We start from the raw sequence: 19,004 nt of genomic DNA on the forward strand, positions 1-19,004 counted from the left end.
GAGAACAGAAGAGGGCCAAGAACTGACCCTTGAGGAACTCCAACAGTTAAAGGATGGGAGGGGGAGGAGGCTCCAGCGTAGGAGACCGAGAATGATCGGCCAGAGAGGTAAGAGGAGAACCAGGAGAGGACAGAGTCCGTGAAGCCAAGGTGAGATAAGGTATGGAGGAGGAGGGGATGGTCGACAGTGTCAAAGGCAGCAGAGAGGTCAAGGAGGATCAGAATGGAGTAGGAGCCATTGGATTTGGCAAGAAGGAGGTCATGGGTGACCTTAGAGAGAGCAGTCTCGGTAGAGTGGAGGGGACGGAAGCCAGATCGGAGGGGGTCTAGGAGAGAATGGGAGTTAAGGAATTCTAGGCATCGATTGTAGACGACTCGTTCTAAGATTTTGGAAAGGAAGGGTAGTAGGGAGATAGGACGATAACTGGAGGGGGAAGTGGGGTCAAGAGCGGGTTTTTTTAGGATGGGGGAGACGTGGGCGTGTTTGAAGGCAGAGGGGAAGGAGCCCTTGGAGATCGAGTGGTTAAAAATAGAAGTTAAGGAAGGGAGGAGGGCAGGGGCGATGGTTTAAGAAGGTGAGAGGGAATGGGGTCCGAGGCGCAGGTGGAGGGGGTGGCACTTGCGAGGAGGGAGGAGATCTCCTCTGAGGATATTGCAGGGAAGGATGGGAAAGTAGGGGAGGGGGTTGTTGGTGGGGAGGGGAGAGGCAGAGGGGTGACTTTGGGGAGCTCAGACCTGATCGTGTTGATTTTTGTGAGGAAATAGGTGGCCAGATCATTAGGGGTGAGAGATGGGGGAGGGGGAGGAACAGGGGGCCTAAGGAGAGAGTTAAAGGTCCGGAACAATCGGCGGGGGTGACGGGCATGGGTGTCGATGAGGGAGGAGAAGAAGCTTTGCCTGGCGGAGGACAGGGCAGAGTTAAGGCAGGAAAGGATAAATTTGAAGTGTGTGAGGTCGGCTCGGTGCTTGGACTTTCGCCAGCAGCGCTCAGCAGCTCGAGCATAGGAGCGTAGGAGGCGGACGGAGGAGGTGATCCAGGGCTGTGGGTTAGTGGAGCGAGAGCGGCGGAGGGAAAGGGGGGCGAGAGAGTCGAGATGAGTAGAGAGGGTGGAGTTGAGAGCGGAGACCTGATCGTCGAGAGTGGGAAGAGAGGACAGGGCGGCAAGGTGAGGCGAGATGCTATTGGAAAGACGGATGGGATCGAGAGAGCGGAGGTCTCTGTGGGGCAGTAGCGAAGATTTGCAGGGGGAGGGAGTGTGAGAGATGAGGCAGGTGAGAAGGTTATGGTCCGAGAGAGGGATTTCAGAGTTGGTGAGTGAGGAGATAGTGCAGCGGTAGGAGATGACGAGATCGAGGGTGTGACCGAGTCGGTGAGTGGGCGCGGTATGGTGGAGGAGGAGGTCGGCAGAGTCGAGGAGGGATAGCAGGCGGGCGGCAGAGGAGTCGTCGGGTACATCCGTATGGATGTTGAAGTCTCCAAGGATCAGAGTGGGCAGAGAGAAGGAGAGGAGGAAGGTGAGAAAGGGGTCAAGGTGGTTGAAGAAGTCGGAGGTGGGACCGGGAGGGCGGTAGATGACGGCGACAAGTAACTGGAGTGGGTGGTAGAGGCGAATGATATGGGCTTCGAAGGAGGGGAAGGAGAGGGAGGGGGGAGGAGGGATAGTGCGGAAGCGGCATCGGGGCGAGAGGAGGAAGCCGACGCCTCCTCCCTTACCGGTGAGTCTGGGGGAGTGGGAGAAGGAGAGGCCTCCGCTGGAGAGAGCGGCGGCGGAGACCGTGTCATCGGGAGAGAGCCACGTTTCCGAAAGGGCGAGGAGGAGGAGAGAGCGGGAGAGGAAAAGGTCATGGAACTGTGATTAGCATTGTAACTAATTTTATGCATCTTATAAAGGGGCTTTTTAAATTACCCAAATCTCACTTAATGTTCAGTTCCATTCTTCCTTGGTTGTTTTATCTTCTTCTATAAACTCCTGGAAACACAATAACCACTGAGCCAGAAGCAACGTGGCTCAGTGGAAAGAGCACGGGCTTTGGAGTCAGGACTCATGAGTTCGAATCCCAGCTCTGCCACTTGTCGGCTGTGTGACTGTGGGCAAGTCACTTAACTTCTCTGTGCCTCAGTTCCCTCATCTGTAAAATGGGGATTAAGACTGTGAGCCCCACGTGGGACAACCTGATTCCCCTGTGTCTACCCCAGCGCTTAGAACAGTGCTCGGCACATAGTAAGCGCTTAACAAATACTAACATTTAATAACCAAATTTGTCTTCTAAAATGACAGCAATCAAATACCATGTTAAAAAAAACAAACTATTTGTGTTAATCACCTCTGCTTCAGCTTCCTTTTCTTCTCATTTAGCCCACCTTCATTGAGGGGTGGGAGGGGTGTTGACGAAGAGATGATTAACACAAATAGTTTGGGGGTTTTTTAATGGTATTTGTTAACTGCTTACTAAGTGACAGGCACTATACTAAATCACCACGAGAATGTATTCCACTAGATAATGAAGGGCCAGTCCCAGCCTTTGGTAATTCGACCCTATCCATAGAACATGGCAGCAGAATTAGAGAATGTTGTTCTAACCATGTGTTTTTCCAAAGGTCCTAATTTTCCTTAATGTAGATTCTTCAAGAACTCAATCCCTGCCTGGTAGGAGAAGTGACTGCAATGTAGTCTGTAACCCAGTTGTAGTAATAGTATTAAGTACTAAAATACTTTTTACTAATAGTAAAAAGTACTAAGCACTTGCTGGATGCAGAGCACTGTAGTAAGCGCAGGGAATGAATACTGAGGTGGGAATTAGAGATACCCCCTGTCACTCAAGGGGCTCACCATCTAAGAGTACAAATAGGGTGAGGTGACTGGTGATAGACACGTAAGAAGCAATAAAAACAATCAAATACTAAAACAATGTAAAAAGCATGGACAAATGAACAAAATAAAAATACACAGAAATCATTAGGGTGCTGTGGCAAGAAGAGAAGAATTGGAAAATACTTATGGCACAGAATGCCAGGTGCTCCCACATCCACAGCAACCTCTACAATCCCCATCAGTCTTCTCCAGATTTTGTGGTGGCCTTAGGCTGTGGCTGTTTAGATCTGACCCTCTGGGGTAGAGGAAGGCAGGGTTGCAATGGAGTCTCCTCAGTGGAGTGGAAGAGAGGCGATGCCTGTTCTCAGAGATGTCAGGTGGTACGTACAAAGCAGGACGGTAGCCAGGTCCCCCAGTGGCACAGAAGGGATGCAGTTGTTGCCGTTTGTTTTTCTCATCTGTGGTGGAGCCATGGCATGGCATGATCCCCCCTGAATTTGCAAATCCAATTTCAAGTGTCGGTTATAACTTCATTCATTCCTTCAATCATTCATTCAGTAGTATTTATTGAGTGCTTACTGTGTGCAGAGCACTATACTAAGAACTTGGGAGAGTACAGTATAACAATAAACAACCACATTCCCTGCCCACGGCAAACTTACAGTGTAAAGACAACGATTCACTGTCGACATCTACTTTATCTCTACTCCAGTATGAAAGTTTCAAAGTGGCACTTTTCAGAGTTTTCCAGTTCAGGATTCTTTTGCAGACAGACCCTGAAGCAGCCGCATGGTATTTGCTCTTCTGAATGCCCATCCTCATGGTTAGGGGTGAATTTTCCCAATACTTTTAACTTTCCTTCTGGTAATGTAACTTAGGCAATAATTTATCCAAGTATTTCTTCAACTGACTGAGAGTTTTGACCGAGAAACTCCTCCAGGAAATACAATCCACATGCTTCCCCCATGCCAAGTGAAGAAGTGTTTCTTTTTGCTTGTTGTAAACCTGTTGTTTTTTATTCTCTCCCTGTCTCCCACAGCCCAAAGTGAGAAACATGCCAAAGCAAGTGTGTCAAATAAAGATTTTGCCCATAGCCGCAAAGCAGAAAGCCATTACTAGCATTTGTCAATCTTGGGCAGAATGGATTAATGCTTGCATCCATTTTTTGCCTCTCCTGAGCAAACCATTCTTTGTTATGAATGTTTGTGGGCTGGATTAATGCATGAAGCACTCATGCAGTACTTTTGTGGGAAAGGATTCTTGTTTATGCATTGTATTTAGAGTTGTATTTTTCCCCACAGTTTCTTCATGCACCTCACCTTAATATGATCCTCACTCATGTTACATGTTGCCATTATTTATTCATGTATTTATTTGTCTATCTAGGACTTCTCTAGTTGTCAGTATTTTCGATCCTCCACACTTTCCCAGAACAACGCCTACTGCCTCCAGGGGGCAATAGAGGGGCTCAGACACCGCTGAGAGACGCCAAGTGAACACCTGACGAGTTTATCATCTAACGATAATCATAATTGTGGTATTTGCTAAACACTTACTATGTGCCAGGCACTGTACTATGCTCTGGGGTTTATTATTATTATCAAGTGGCCGTCGAGTCGTTTCTGATTCATAGCGACTCTATGAATATATTTTCTCCAGAACGTCCTGTCTTCTGCCTTAATCTGTAACCTTTCTAACGGTTCTTCCGTTATCGTTGTTATGGCCTCTATCCAACTAGCTGCCGGTCTGCCTCTTCCACCTTTTCCCTGGACTTTTCCTAGCTTTAGTGTCTTCCCCAGAGACAGTCCTCCTGATTGCGTGTCCAAAATACGTTAATCTAAGTCGAGCCATTTGGCCTTCCAAAGACTCTGTTCGTTAACTTTTAAGAATAAACCCTTCAAATCTTCTTCACTTCCTTATAGTAGGGTGGTATCGACAGCATAGCTCCAGAGAGGATACAAGCAAATTGGGTTGGACCCGGTTCCTGTCCCTCATGGGGCTCATAGTCTCAATCCCCATTTTACAGATGAGGGAACTGAAGCACAGAGAAGTAAAGTCACTTGCCCAAGGTCACCGAGCAGACAAGTGGCAGAGGTGAGATTAGAATCCGTGACCTTCTGGATTCCAGGTCCAAGTTCTAACCACTAGGCCATGCTGGTTCTCTAGTGATTCTATACATCATTGGTGATCATTTGAAGAAGCCCCAGGGGGACCACTACTGGTTTGAAGTCAGATTACTGCCCAGAAGGGATATTGATGTCCCTGCCCTGTCTGAAGGTGGGAAGCCAACCAGAAAGTTAGTATATGAAAACCCCTCCATACCCAGACACGGGTGCCTGTCATGAAACACATTCGAGACGTGGGGTTCTGGAATTCCATCCCAACACACTCCTTTCTCTGCATCCTTTCCCCTTGCTGGCATTGCCATCCTCCATTCCCAATCCAGCTGGATGGCCGAGGGGCCTTCTGGCTTATATAATAATAATAACAACAACAACAATAATGATAATAATAATAACAATTATAAAGATAACAATAAAAATCATAGCAGTATTTGTTAAGCACTGTGCTAAGCCTGAGGTAGATACAGGATCCTCTGGGTGGACACAGTCCCTGCTACCCATGGGGCTCCTGGTCTAGGTAGGAGAAAGAGCAGAGGTTGAATCCCCATTTTAGGGATGTGGAAACTGAGGCACAGGAAAGTGAAATGACTAGGCCAGTGTCACCCAGCAAGCATGTGTGCAGAACTGGTTTGGTCCACAGTGCCCACCTGGGAGCTGCCAAGGGCCTCAGGGTATCCATTCCCCCCTCCCCATTCCACTGCCTCCCAACTCTGTAGGGGCCTTAGTTGAGCTTAGCAAGAGTCACGTGGATGACGGGGAAATGGCTGGATAGCAGGCAATGGGTGCTTCAGGTCAATTCCTTCTTCAGGTTTGGCTTTAGGAGAACCTGTGTCACTTTCTCCTTCCACTTGCAAGCGGGTTCCTTCTCTCCATCTCCTCCAGAATTTCCCCCAACACCCAATTCCTCTTTGGCCCTGTTTGCTCACTCACTCCGTGTGCTGATGAGGTTTGTTTTCAGGTGGGAAAAATCAGAGTGGTCATCTGGCCATCGCGGAGTGGGGCTTGTGGCTTCAGGTCCAGAATTCCTCTGCAAACACTTGGGAAGAGCATGGGGCTGGGAATCCAGAGACCCTGTTTCTAGTTTTACCTGTGCCCCTGGCCTGATGTGGATTCCCGGGCAAATCACTTGACCTCTCTGGCCTGCAGATTGCTCATCTGTAAGATGGAGATAAAAAATCTTTTCTCCCTCCCCTTTGAACTCTGGACCAATCACACTGTCATGTTTCTACACTCATACTTTATATAGCATTTGACACACATATGGGTGTTCTTCATAGATGTTGTAATTATTATTACTGCACAGCACTCAGATACATTGATGTATGTTCTCCCATTTCCCTTATTTACTGTAAGCTCCTTGTGGCCGGGGATCTGATCTACTAACTCTGAACATCTGTTTGCAGTGTACTCCCCCCAAGCGCTTAAGAAATCAATAACCAGGATTGAGTGATTGACTGACTGATTTTAATGTCTAGACTATAATCTCATTGTGGGCCGGGTTTGTGTCCACCAATACTGCTCTAAAGTGCTCTGCCAAGCTCTTAGTACAGTGCTGTGCATAGTATGTGTTCAATAAATCTGAATCGATTGAGAGAGGTTTGAAGGGAAGCATCACTCTGCAGATCTCAGAGACTCTTCTGGGTGAGGTCTGTGGGGCTGCAACCTCGGCTTCCAACCATTCGACCTTCTTGGGTTTCTTGGGTTTTTGGTGAATTGTCCCCCAACAACAGTGCCTGGGTCTGGCTGAGGGTACAGTGCCGAGGTTCAGTACTTAGAGGAATGGGTGGCGGGGCATGATGCAGGGCAGAGGAGCATGTCCAAGGGTCTATATGACATGAACCCTGCCACCCTCCAAGGTAGAGGCTTGCAAAACCAAACAGGTCCTCCGTATAACCCCAACCCCAAGCCCCTTCCCTCCCCCTTGGTGCAGAGTCTCATAAAATACAAAACCCATAAAATACAAAACCTGCTCTCCCTGTCAAGCCGTGAACCCCATGTAGGCTGGGGAATGTCTGCCATAGTGTTTAAGCACAGGACCTGAGGCCTGGTAAGAACTTAATTCCATCATAGTTATAGAAATGTGGGTGACAGTGACTTAATGAAGAATGAGGATGAGACTGAAGCTCATCTGCCTTCGCCCCTCTGTACTCTGTACTCAGGGGAACACAATGCAACAGACACACTATACGGTGATTGGGAAACAATCCCTATCCCCCACTAGCCATCCGTGCCTGCACTGTTCCCCCACTCCCCATCCGCCTCACAGCCAATGAGCAGAGGGCTCCTAAGAGGTGCTGCCAGTGCTTTCCAAATTGCCTTTCCTGTTACCTTGGGCTGGCTTCTCTGCAGGGCTTTCACTCAGAGAAAGTGGCCCATCCCTCTGTGGTCTCTCCACCACACTGGTGCCCGTAAGCATCTTCAAAGCTGACAGGCGACACTTTGGGTCCATATCAACCAATCCATCATATTTATTGAGTGCTTTCTATGTGAAGACTACTGTACCAAGCACTTGGGAAAGTACAATATAACAGAGTTGGTAGGCACTTTCCCTGTCCACAGTGAGTTTACAGTCTAGAAGGGGAGACAGACATTAACATGAATAAATAAATTACAGATCTGTCCATGAGTGCTGTAGAGCTGAGGGAGGAGTGAATGAAGGGTGCAGATTCAAGGACAAGGGAGACACAGAAGGGAGTGGGAAAAGAGGAAAGGAGGGCTTAGTCAGTGAAGGCTTTTTGGAGGAGATGCGCCCTCAGTAAGGCTTTGAAGGTGGGGAAATAAATTATCTGTCACATATGAAGAAGGTGGTTGTTCCACCCCAGAGGCAGGACGTGGGCTAGGAATAGGCGGTGAGGTAGATGAGATCAAGGTACAGTGAGTCGGATGGCATTAGAGGAGTGAAGTGTATGGGCTGAGTTGTAGTTAGAGAGCAGCAAGGTAAGGTAGGAGAGAGCAAGTGATCGAGTGATTTAAAGCCGGTGGCCATGAGCTTCTCTTTAATATGGAGAAGCAACGTGGCTTAGTGGAAAGAGAACAGGTTTGGGAGTCGGAGGTTATGGGTTCTAATCCAAGCTTTACCACTTCTCTGCTATGTGATTTTGGGCAAATAACTTACCTCATCTGTAAAATGAGGATTAAGACTGTGAGCCCCACCTGGGACAAACCTGATTACCTTCTATTTATACCAGCACTTAGAACAGTGCTTGGCACATAGTAAACGCTTTAACAAGTACCATAATTTGTTTTTATTTATATGGGAGTGGATAGGCAACCACTGGAGGTTCTTGAAGAGGAGGGCAACATGGGTTGGAAAATATTATAGAAAAATGATTCAGAGAGCAGAGTGAAGCATTGACCGGAGGGGAGAGAAACAGGAGGCAGGGAGGTCAGCAAGGAAGCTGATACCATAATTAGGCTGGATAGAATAAGCCCTCAAATTAATGAGGTAGCAGTTTGAATGGAGAGGAAAGTGTGGATTTTAGAAATGTTGTTGAATCGGGAAGGGTTGGGGACTGACTAAATATGTGGGTTGAAGAAGAGAGATGAGATGAGGAGAATGGCATGGTTGTAGGCTTGTGTGACAGGAAGGTTGGTGGTGCTATCATATCGGCCTTGTTTTCTCTGACTTCTCTTCTCCTTTACCATCTCACACTTCGGCCTGCCTCCCGGACAACCCTATCTGGCTGTATGTCCTGCCAGCGCCTGAAACTCAATAATAGTCAACCTGAACTCCTCAGCCTATCCTTTCCCTTTCCTTACCTTTCCAGTCATAGCCGACACCACCACCACACTCCCTCCCTTGGGAATCTGCCATCTTGGCCACATCCTTCACTCCCCATCTTTCGAGACCCACATCATTCAGTCTGTAATTGAATTCTGTTGGTTTTTCCACCATAGCATTTCCTTTCCCTTCAAGTGGCCGCCTCCCTCCGATCCAGGCACTTGGCTGCCCCTCCCAGCTTGAATACTATGACCCCCTCCTCTCTGGTCTCCCTGCATCAAGTCTCTCCCTTCTCCGGACCATTCTTTGCTGTTCTGCCCAGATCATGTTGCTCCACACAAGGCTCTCCACTGCTCCTGAACCTCAAATTGTGACCCATTCCTCTGTGCATCAAACAAAACTCAGCAGTATGGCCTACTGGAAAGAACGTGGCCTGGGGGTACACGAACTGGATTCTGATCACTGCTCAGCCACTTTCCTGCTGTTGAGACCAGGGCAAGTCCCACACTTCTCTGGGCTCAGTTTCATCAATCTGGAAAACAGGGATTCAATACCAATTCTTCCTCCGAATTGGGGCGGTGAACCCCATGTGGGAGATGGACTATGTGTGGTCTTATTATTTCATATCCATCTCAGCGCTGAGTGTAGACTTGCACATAGTGAACATGTAATCAGTGCAGTGAAAGAATTTTGACTTAAGGCCCTCGACCTGCTAGGACCTAGTAGAAAGAGTATGGGCCTGGACTCTGAAGACCTAGGTTTAATCCCCGCTCTACCACGTACCCGCTGGGAAAAGTCGCTTAACTGTTCTGTGTCTCTGTTTCCTCCTCTGTAAAATGGGGATCGAATGCCTGTTCTCTAACTTACTTAGACTGTGAGTCCCCTGCGAAACAGGGATTGGGTCTGTCCTGCTTAACTTGATTCTACCCCAGAACTTAGAAAAGTGCTTGACACATAGTTAGTGCTTATTAAATACAACAATACTAATAATGATAGTTATCAACTGTCTTCTTCAACTACTCTGCAACTCCTTCACTATATTCCTTTCAAGACGCAGCTCATTCTCACATCTCTTGCCACTCATCCCTACCTCACACTCACCCCACGGCCATGAATACTCTCCCCATTTGAACTCATCAGACCACAGTTTTCCTTCTCTTTAAATCCCTTGGGAAATCTCATCTCCAGGAAAAGGCCATCCCTGATTCATTTCTATCCCCCCGCAGCTCAAAACTCCCAACCACCACTTTGAAATTTCTGTACACTCAAGATTTCAAAACATCCCAAAGTGCTTCTGTACCTGTCTTACATACCCTATAACTGTAGACATGCCTTTCGTTTGTTTCTTCAATTTTTAATACATTTAATACATTTCTGGAGGGATTGGGTTTTTTTGGTATGTGTGAAACACTTACTTTGTGCCAGACACTGTACGAAACGCTGAGAGCGATGCCAGCTAATAAGTTTGGACCTAGTCCATGTTCTCCATGGAGCTAACAGTTTAAGTCTCATTTTACTAATGAGGTCACTGAGGCCAAAGAAGTTGAATGACTTGACCAAGTCACACAGCAGACAGATGGCACTGCTGGGAATTAGAGCCCAGTTCCTTCTGACTCCTAGGCCCTTTTCTCTCCCCTAGGCCAAGCTGCTTCTCTCCTCTGTTCAAGCAATGAGAAATCCCCCTTAGACCAGGGACATCTAGCTCCATTTATGGTTTGACATGTATACATGTAATTTTATGCAATCTCTGAAAACAGATTTTTTATCTGGGGCCAAGAGTTTACATATCCTGGAAAAATAGTGGGAAATTGCTTTCAAACAAAATACCTTGAATTCTTGTCAGTCTCTGGGTTAGTGAATGTGTTTGAGTACATATATATTGCATGCCATGTATGTGTGTATAATATGCACATACATATATACACATATACCTGTCTCCTTCATTACAGTTGTATGTCAGTGCATGCATACACAAGCTTTTTTTCCATATGTCAGTGTGTGAGGCATAGGCTCCAGACAGCAACCACTAGTCTCAGCCACTCCCTGAGCAGCCTCACAGACAGGACTCTCTGCAGCTAAAGCCTCATTTTCCCCTTTTCCCGCTGCTCCTCCACCTCTTCCTTCCCATCCCCACAGCACTGTACTCGTCGCTCAACTGTATATATTTTCGTTACCCTATTTATTTTGTTAATGAATTGTTACATCGCTTGATTCTATTTAGTTCCACTGTTTTTACGAGATGTTCTTCCCCTTGACGCTGTTTAGTGCCATTGTTCTTGTCTGTCCGTCTCCCCCGATTGACTGTAAGCCCGTCAAACGGCAGGGACTGTCTCTATCTGTTGCCGACTTGTTCATCCCAAGCGCTTAGTACAGTGCTCTGCACATAGTAAGCGCTCAATAAATACTATTGAAATGATATGAATGAATGAATGAACAGGACAACCCATTCCCTGAATGCACTGGAACTCCCCTGCCAGGGCATGCAGAGAAAGGGTCACAGAGGCTGTTCCAGCCCCTATGTCAGTACCTTCGGCACAGAAAGCTGAGGGGCACCATACCAGCCTCACCCATGTAACAGAGTGCCGGCGGCCCTGGATCACCTGCAGAGTCCACCTCCTTCACTCTTGTGCTCCAACTGCAGAACGCTCGCAGTCATTCTCAGTCTCCTTCACGGGCTACTCTTCTGCCCTCGACCTGCTAGTGACCTAGTAGAAAGAGTACGGGCCTGGGACACTGAAGACCTAGGTTTTAATCCCCGCTCTGCTACGTACGTGCTGGGAAGTCGCTTAACTGTTCTGTGCCTCTGTTTCCTCATCTGTAAAATGGGGATCGAATGCCTGTTCTCTAACTTACTTAGACTGTGAGTCCCCTGCGAGACAGGGACTGGGTCTGCCCTGGAGGGATTGGGTTTTTTTGGTATTTGTGAAACACTTACTTTGTCCCAGACACTGTACGAAGCGCTGAGAGCGATGCCAGCTAAGAAGTTTGGACCTAGTCCATGTTCTCCAGGGAGCTAACAGTTTTAAGTCTCATTTTACTAATGAGGTCACTGAGGCACAAAGAAGTTGAATGACTTGACCAAGTCACACAACAGACAGATGGCACTGCTGGGATCTACCTCACTGCCCTTCTCTTCTACTACAACACAGCCCACATACTTCACTCCTCTGGACCAGGTCATCAGGGTTCAGAATTGTGATCCATCAGTGATGTCACAACTGGACCAAGAAGGGTCTGCCCAGCTCGAGGGTGGGAGAGCTTTTGTGAGGGGTTGGAGACTGAGAGAGAGGAAGTGGTAGTGGTGGTGGTGGGGGGATATCAGTGGTGGTTTGGTGGTGGTTTGTTTTGTTGGAGAGCAAGCGTAGATTGGAGTTTACAGAGGCTAGAGGAGGATTTTGTTTTTACATTTGATTAAATTGGATGTCTCATCTCAGACAGTGAGTCTGTCCTGTCCGCCAGGCCCGGTGTTGTTGGCTGGGAGGAACTGGAGGGAGAAAATCCAGAGAGAGGGGTCTGGGATTAGGAGTGGGCCAAGAAGGAAAATACGAACAGAAAAGTGAGGAGGGGAAAAGGGGAGAAGGTGAGTATTGACAGTGGGATGGGAGGGGTGGAAGGTCCCTCCCTACTGTCTGGCAGGTGGGGAGAAGGGAGAGTTGGGGGACAGGCCCTGAGGGACCAGGGACAGACAAGGGCATCCCATCCCAGGAGCCTCGCTCTGCTCCTGACTCATCCTTAACTCATCCCGCTCTCCCTGCCCTCCAGGAAACTTTTTCCAGCGGGCGAGACTCCTAGGGAGGGAGGGTGTGTCTGTAGGATCATAAGAAGAGTGTTTTTCATGCACTCCATTCAGGTCGCTCCAGCACCTGGGGAGATGGAAATCAGTAAGGAGGTACTAGAGGGGAAGAGCCAGAGTCTGGGGCCCAGCAGAGGGGCAACTCCAGCCCTAAAGCCCCAGATGGGCAGGGTGTGCAGGGGAGAGATGTGGCCCTCTGACCCAGCTCTCACAGCGAGATTTCCCTCTCTCAGAACGCTGCTTCTGGCTCATCCTTAATGAGCTCCTTGGGAACCTGGCTGAAGACGATCAGGTAGAAACGCACTCCCCAACAGCCCAGACTTGACCATCTCTTCCCGGATCTGCCCAGTTCGGGACTGAGCCACTCCAGGACCCAGAGAGCCGAGGGTCATCACAGTGCCTCAGTGCTTAGAACGTTCAGTGGTGGTTTGGTGGTGGTTTGTTTTGTGGGAGAGCAAGCATAGATTGGAGTTTAGAGAGGTGAGAGGATTTTGTTTTTAGATTTGACTAGGTTTTTGGGCGGTAGAGGGAAGGCTAGAGGGGTGCAGGGTGGTTGCATGGTGAATGGGGTGGAGTTTTGTTTGGGTGAGGGGGTGTTTAGCTAGAGGAGTTTAGTGTGAGGAGAGGGTGTGACTGGTTAATTGGATATCTCGTCTCAGACAGTGAGTCTGTCCTTCTGTCTGCCGGCCCTGGTGCTGTTGGCTGGGAGGAAATGGAGGGAGAAAATCCAGAGAGAGGGATCTGGGTTAGTTTAGAACAGTGTCTGGCACATAGTAAGGGCTTAACACATACCTTAATTGGGATTATGATTATTATTATCATCAGAATAATTATTGAGCATTTACTGCAGGCGGAACAAAATCCTACAAGCTCAGAAGTGTGCAATACAACTAGAAGACAGGAGCCCTGCCCTCTGGGATCTTACAATCTGGGGGGGGAGGGGGTCACCTGGCAGCCATGGTAACAATGAGGACACTGGAAAAACTTCAGTCTATCTTGGACAGCAAAAAGCAAGCAAAAGGTGAATAAGCAACTGGAATAAATCATTAGAATATAGACATAATTGCCAGGATAAACCAAACACAGTGGTAGGGGAATAGTCAGGGAACGTCTGCCAGAGGAGGAGGGATTTGACGGTGGGGAAGCAATGTGGTGTGGGAGGTGTGAGGGTGAGGGAGTTCCTGGCTGGTGCAACAGCATGTACAGATGGGAGGGTCAGAGATGCGAGCGGTGAGAATGGAGTACAGATGGTGAGTTAGTTTGGGAGGAAGGAAGCCAGGAGATGTAGCAGGAGAGGAGATCACAAACCATGGCTTTAAGGGGCAGAGAGCGCCAAATCCAAGGATGAGAAAGTGATGCTTGAGGCGGGCAGAGTCAGCAGGGAAGAGACTCATCCCCTTAGAGGTTTAAAAGGAGCAAATTGGTGCATTCCCTGCACCATTGATAGAAGATGATCGGGCAGGTGAGGGAAGCTCGGTGGTCCAGGAGGAGCTGCTGTTGAGATTTGTGGGTTGGGGCAGGGGAGATACAAGAAGCAGGGACTTTTAGGACCAAAGAGGTTCTGCAGGGGGAGAGGTCAGCTCCTGAGAGAGCCTCCCCAGGGGGGCAATCCCCAGAGTCTCCCTCACCTGGCTCTTCTCTCTTCAGGCCTTGGCCAAGAATCTTACAGCAGTCCAGGTGAGGGGCCTTACCCAGGAGGTCCTGGCCAGTTTGAAGAGCTCCAGCTTGGCCAGGGTGAGCCACACGCAGTCAGAGTCCTCCCCATTCCGCTGCAGAAGTCTGGAGCCACAGCAGATCAGGTAAGACCTCCCTCGGGACAGATCACCAGAAGGGCCAGGTGGGGCTGGACGGAATTGTCCTCAGAGGCACCGGGGGCGGCTCATCCCTTCCCACTTCCCCGGCCTGCCCTGCCATAAGATTGGTAAAGTGGAGAGGAATGGGGTGGAAGGGATAACCTGCTTAGGAATAGGACCATTAGTCTTGGCCCAAGGCTAACATCTGTAGTCTCGACAATTAGCCAGAGTCTGGCTGCTATTTCATGGTGAAGTAAAAGGTCCAGGCGTCATATCGAGGCCCCACTTCTTGCAAGGTCTCTTACCCCAGGATCACATTTTCCTCCTCTGTCCAGTAGGGATTCGATGTTGGTTTTCCTCCTATCTTTCTGGCCGCTCATTCTCAGTCTCTTGCATGGGCTCTTCCTCTACCTCCCACCCCCTAATGATGGGAGTCCCTCAAGGCTCAGTTCTGAGGCCCCTTCTATTCTCCATCTACACTCACCCCCTTGGAGAACACATTCAGTCTAATGGCTTCAACTACCACCTCTAGCATGGGCCAGTGGCAAGAGCACGGGCTTGGGAGTCAGAGAACCTGGGCTCTAATCCCGGCTCTGCCTCTTTCTGCTGTGTGACCTTGGGCAAGTAACTTAACTTCTCTGCCTCAGTTGGCTCATCAGTAAAAGGGGGTTTGAGACTGTGAACCCCACATGGGACAACCCGATTACCTTCTATCTAACCCAGGGCTTAAAACAGTGCTTGGCACATCATAGGCGCTTAACAAATGCCATAATATAATGATGATGCTAATAATAATAATGATTTTGATTCTATGTGGATGTTTCCCAAATTTATATCTCCTTCTCTTCCCATCCAAACCCTGGCCTCCTGCTGTTTTCCCCATCACTCTTAACAGCACCATCATCCTTCCTGTCTTCTGAGCCCCAAACCTCAGCATTTTCCGGGACTCATCGCCCTCATTTAACCCACGCCTACAATCTATCACTAAATCTTGTTGGAGCAACCTTCACAACATTGGGAAAATGCACTCTTTCCTCTTCATCCTTCCAAACTGCGACCATGTTAATACAAGCACTTCTCTTATCCCGCTCCAATAACAATACCAGCCTTCTTGCCGACCTTTCTACTCCCTGACTAACCCCATCCTAGTCCATACTTCACCCTCCTGTCGCTCAGTCCATCTTTTCCCAGCCCTCAAGAACCTCCAGTGGTTGCCCATCCACCTCCACTTCGAACCAAACCACTCTTCAAAACACTCCATCGCCTGGCCCCTGCCTACCTTACCTCACTGCTCTCCTACTACAACCCCACCTGCAGCACAGAGAAGTAGCATGGTGTAGTGGAGAGAGCACAGGCCTGGGAATTAGAAGGTCATGAGTTCTAATCCCAACTCCACCACTTGTCTGCTGGGTGACCTCGGGCGAGTCACTTCACTTCTCTGTGCCTAAGTTACCTCAACTTTAAAATAGGTATTGAGACAGTAAGCCCCACATGGGACAGGGACTGTGTCCAACCTAAGTGGCCAGTAATACAGCGCCTGTCACATAGGAAGCACTTAACAAATACCATAATTATCATTATCATTATTTCCTTTCTCTAATGCCAATCTACTCACTCGACCTCAATCCATCTCATCTCTTTTGCCGTGACCTCAGGCCCACATCCCACCCCTGGCCTGGAAGGCTTTCCTTCTTTGAGGCCAATGAACAATTACTTGCCCCACATATAAAGCCTTACTGAAGGCACATTTCCTCCAAGAGGTCTTCCCTGACTTTGCCTTCATTTGCTCCTCTCCCATCCCCTTCCGCATCACCCTTGCACTTGGATTTGTTCCCTTTATTCACCCCTACTAACTGCTCTCTAATCCAGTCCCTCTCATGTCAAGGCAAACTCTCTGAGGAATATTGCCAATCCACAGCAACATTCCCTATCTTTTTGCAATCCCTTGAGATTTGCACCACTCCGTGACTAACGTGGGATCTGTCTTCAATCAGCAACCCATTGCCTGTATTCAACTCACTTCTAGCTGCCCAAGAGGGTGGTGGTGAGTCAAGGGTGGATCTGAGTCCAACACCAGCCCTCTGTTATCCCCTTCCCCTCCAGGTGGCCCAGCTCGGGAGGAGCATGTATCTACACTTCCCCTCCTCCCGCACCCTGGACTATAAGACCACCCTCCTGAAAGCCCTAGCCCTGCTCTCCTGCCACCATCCTCGGGCCATGGTGCTGGTCTTCTTAGAGCACTTGCTGCCCTTGGACAGGTATCCCACCCTTCCCCCTGCCCCATCCCCCTACAGTTGGTAGGCTGGCACAAGAAGGAGCAACTCCGGAGCCCTCCTTGGTATCTGCTTCCCCCAACTCTGTTCCTTCCCAAGAGAGCTTGGTCTGAGGTGTGTGGGGGGCGGGGGGGACGGGGGGGGGTGTCAGAGCTTCTGACTCTGAGACTGATCTTCAGGGTCCCTGCAGTCCCCAACCAGGCTCCACCCCGCCTTCTTCCGAGTGGCCAAATCCGGGGATGGAAGGGCTATGGGCTCTGGCCCCTGGGGCTGGTCCGAACTGAGAGTGGCTGGGAAGGCTGAGACAGGTTTGTGGCCCTTGTAGACAGGCCCTGGAAGTCTGGAAAGTGGTGGGGGCCCATGCCCAACTTACCTACCACGTGATAGTATTGCTGACGTCTAGGGTGCTGGAATGACCTGCACTGGGGAACAGTGGCTGTGCTCAATGGGATGTGAGCAACACAGGATCCATCCCAGTGAGTCCCCACGCCGACCCCAGAGAGAGGAGGTAAGTGGCGGAGCTGAACCCAGAGCAAGGGCTCCTCTCCCCTTGTGGCCGGGCAGCTCTCCCCTTCTCCCTGTGTCCTCATGACTTCCTCCCTTAGTCCCCAGCCTGGAAAGCAAGGTGGTTCCTGGGATCAAGGCCAGTGCGGCTGCTCACATGTCCCAAGGTGAAGGGAGCCGTGGGACAGGATCGGTCCTGGGGCTGGCCACTGTGATCCCTCCCAGGGGTCTTGGACTCCAGAGGGGCCGTGGCTGAGTTCAGAGGGGACAGTGTAAGGAGATGAGCAGCTTCTCAGAGAGCAAAAAGGGCAGTGGGGAGAAACTCCAGGCTGAGTCTGCACATCCTCCCCTCAGGCCACCAACACTCTGTATGATCTACTCTTCATCTAGGAGTACTCCAAGACCATGACCCAGTTCTTCCCCCAGCTCTTCTTGGCCTTCATCACTCAGGTTCACTATGTGCTGGAGCTGGGCCTGCGGGAGGACCAGAAGCAGGAGGCCAGAAAGCCCATCGTGCCCTCCAACCTCGGCCCCTGGAGGTGAGCGGAGCAGGGAAGTGGGACAGGAGAGGGTGGGCCAGAGGCCTGCTCGTGTGGCTGCAGCCACATGCTGATGTGGCTGGTGGTTTCTGGTGAGGTGGGGGCTTGGGGCTGGCCCCAGTCCTCAGGGTCAGTGTTGTCAGCCCGTTGGATGGGAGTCCCTGGCAGAGATTGCATGGGCTTTAGGTGGGCCTAAATGGGACGAGGAAACTCTCACTCATTCCTGCTCCAGTCCCTTGGCAATGGCTGATGCAGCAAGCGAGACGGAGGAAGCTGTACTGCCACTGCCTTGAGACAGACTGCAACTTCTACAGGGAAAATCTGCCACTGACAATGCTGGACCACAGTTACTACTCTGACTGGGGAAGGAGCCCAGGGAAGCTGGTGCCTGGATTAGGGGCGCACAGGGGGAAAGGGGTTATGGGGCCTGGGGGGTCCCTGCCAGGCTAGGGGCTGAACCTGGCAGAATTTGACAATTGGACTCTGGTACAGTTGGTTGGTACCTGGAGTCAGTTCTGAGGTGTCCCGGTCCTCAATCAATCAATCAAACAATCTAACAGAGTTGGTAGGCACATCTCATGCCCACACTGAGCATACAGTCAAGATGGGGAGACAGACATTCAAAAAAAATCAATAAATACACAGAAATAAATTTGGGATATGTACATAAGTGCTGTTGGGCTGAGAGAGGAGTGAATAAAGTCTGCCAGTCCAGATGCTCGGGCAAATCAGAGGGAGTTGGTGAAGGGGAAATGAGTGCCTAGTCGGGGGAATGCCTCTTGGAGGAGATGTGTCCTCATTAAGGCACATAAGGCAAGAAGGTCCAATAAGGCTTTGAAGGTAGAGAGAGTGATCGGCTGTCGGATATGAAGAGGGAGGGCATTCCATACCAGAGGCAGGCTGTGGTGAGAGGTCGGTGAAGAGATAGGTGTGCTCTAGGTTCAGGTAGTATCCTGGCATTAGAGGAGCAAATTGTGTGGGCTGGGCTGGAGTAGGAAATCAGGGAGGTAAGATAGAAGGGGTCAGGTGACTGAGTGCTTTAAAGCCAATGAGAAGGAATTTGTTTGATGCCGAGGTGGATGGGCGACCGATGGATTATGTTGAGGAACAGGGACATATCTGTGGAAAAATCAACTGGGCAGCTAAGTCAAGACTGGACTGGACTGGACTGGACTGGACTGGACTGGGGAGAGCCAGGAGGCAGCAGGGGATCAGCCAATAATCTGATACGATAAGATGGAGTAGAAAAAGTGCTGACAGTGACATGGTAGACGTTCAGTTGGAGAGACAAGGACGGATTTTAGTGATCATTAGATCGATAGTGTTCATTTAGTGGGTACTGTGGTGCCGAGTACTGTACTAAGCACTTGGGAGAGTACGATAAAGTAGAATTAGTGGACAAGTTCCCTGCCCATACCGAGCCTACATACTAGAGGAAGTGATGTC

At 49.6% G+C, this 19,004-nt stretch overlaps 1 long non-coding RNA gene across 1 annotated transcript; it reads left to right on the forward strand.

Moving 5' to 3' along the window:
• Positions 1 to 11,978: 11,978 nt before the first annotated feature.
• On the forward strand, positions 11,979 to 17,574 carry LOC120638476. Its single transcript, XR_005660147.1, has 3 exons — positions 11,979 to 12,236; positions 14,097 to 14,248; positions 17,410 to 17,574. It is a non-coding gene; the product is annotated as an uncharacterized LOC120638476 (long non-coding RNA).
• Positions 17,575 to 19,004: the final 1,430 nt, after the last annotated feature.

The sequence above is a fragment of the Ornithorhynchus anatinus genome, chromosome 6 (assembly GCF_004115215.2).
Source record: "Ornithorhynchus anatinus isolate Pmale09 chromosome 6, mOrnAna1.pri.v4, whole genome shotgun sequence".
Classification (NCBI taxonomy): domain Eukaryota; kingdom Metazoa; phylum Chordata; class Mammalia; order Monotremata; family Ornithorhynchidae; genus Ornithorhynchus; species Ornithorhynchus anatinus.